This window comes from Elephantulus edwardii, unplaced genomic scaffold, assembly GCF_000299155.1.
Source record: "Elephantulus edwardii isolate Elephantulus edwardi_28Jun2011 unplaced genomic scaffold, EleEdw1.0 scaffold00131, whole genome shotgun sequence".
Lineage (NCBI taxonomy): Eukaryota > Metazoa > Chordata > Mammalia > Macroscelidea > Macroscelididae > Elephantulus > Elephantulus edwardii.
The window spans coordinates 5,830,200-5,832,165 of record NW_006399881.1 but is presented as its reverse complement, the minus strand read 5'-3'; positions in this window follow the sequence as shown (position 1 = coordinate 5,832,165).

Genomic DNA, 1,966 nt, shown 5'->3' with positions numbered 1-1,966 from the left:
GGCCACCGGACTTTTAGCACTCCCGCGTCACAGAACGCAGGCCGGCCTATTCCCCTAGGTGTAGTCGACCGCCCGAGTCAGCCTCTCACTGCCCAGTTCTGTCCCAATTCGTCCCTGACTTGGTCCTACTTTTCCTAACGGTTTATTTCTCCCCTCATTCACTGGTCCTCACAAAGAATTCAATCGAGTGCCTGTCCCTAACTGACGCAAGCCCGCTGGGATATCGCTTCTTCTGGAAGAACTCAGGCTGGCGCAAAGCCTGCTGGGAACGACTTCTCGACGCAACGTCCCCTGCGTGACGGGTTGACTCTGGACCCCTGGGACAACCGCCTCGAAGCCAGAGATGATGCTCCTTTCCAGCAGCGTCTGAACATCCAGCTATACATAGCAAGTTTCTAATGTAGTAGTGGAAGTGAGTAGATGGGAACATACGGCCCCCTTGGAAGACAAGCCTGACCATGTGTTTATGAAAAGCCTTGAAAATACTGTGAAGCGGTTCGACTCATAGTTGTTGTTACGTGCCTTTGAGTCACCTGTGAATCATAGATACCCTATGTACCCTAATAGGTTACTCATTTAATCCCATTGCCCCAGTCATTGGGTCGATCCATCTCGTCCAGGGTCTTCCTCCCCTGTGTTGTCCCTCCACCCTTCCAAGCACGATATCCTTCTCCATGGAATAGTCCCTCCTGGCCACATGCCCAAAGTATGTGACACAGAACTTCAAAATCCTTGTTTCCAGGGAGCAGCCTGGTTTCACCCTCTCCAGAACAGGCCTGTTTGTTCTCCTGACAGTTCACGGAATGTTCAACACTCTTCTCCAGCATCATAACTCAACAAAGAGTAAGTCATCATAAATTAAAATCAATTAGGCAGCAACTAACAACAACAAACAACAGGTCCTAGTGGGTGGAGAGTTCTGCTGGCAACTGAGAGGCAGGAGGTTCGAATCCACCAGCTGCCCTGCTGAAGAAAGATGGGTAATCTCCTGTGTGATTTACAGCTTCTGAAAAGTCATTGAAGGCTGGGAGGTCAGCTATGGATGGGTTCCTACTGGACAATACATAATGACAACTTATATACATATTCCTATGTTCACATTCCGTGTTCCAACCACTAGTGTCTGCTTACGACTGTTCCTCTTCCTTAGTATTTCCGTACTTGAAACCTCCACTTCAGTTGCACTATCTGCTAGTCTAAGTGTGTTCTATTGTACACAGGGTTTTCGAAGACCTGCTATTTCAGAAGTGGATGGCCAATCCTTCTTCCTAGTATGTCTTATTCTGAATGCTCAGATTTAGAAAAGTATCTGACAGACAAGCTTTTTATGGAAAAAATATAGATGAAAGATATTTCCCAATTGTAGAAATAACCTGAAGCACTTGCTGCAGAAGGTCAGGGACTGCAGCCTTCAGTATAAATTGAGGCTCAACATTAAGAAAACAAAGATTCTCACCACTGGGCCAATTGGCAGCATCATGATGGATGGTGAAGAGATTGGGACTGTTCACAGCTTTACTTTTCTTGACTCCACAATTAACAATCTTGGCACCAGCAGCCAGGAAATTAAAAGACATGTTGCGATGGGAATGTCTGTGGTTAGAGACCTCTCTAAAGTACTGAAGAACAATGATGTCAGTCTGTAGACTAAGGTGCACCTGATACAGGTCATGTTCTTTGCAGTCACTTGCTATGTATCAGAAAGCTGGACAATGACTGAGGATGATAGAAGGAGAATTGATGCCTTTGAGTTGTGGAGCTGAAGAAGAGTGTTGAATAAACCATGGACTGTTAACAGATTTGTCCTGGAGAGGGTGAAGCCAGGCTGCTCCTTGGATTCTGAAGCTTTTTCTGACATACTTTGGACATGTTGCAAGGTGGGATCAGTCCTTGGAGAGGGACGTCTTGCTTGTGAGGGTGGAGAGACAGTGCAGGAGAGGAAGACCCTCTAGGAGGTGGATTGATT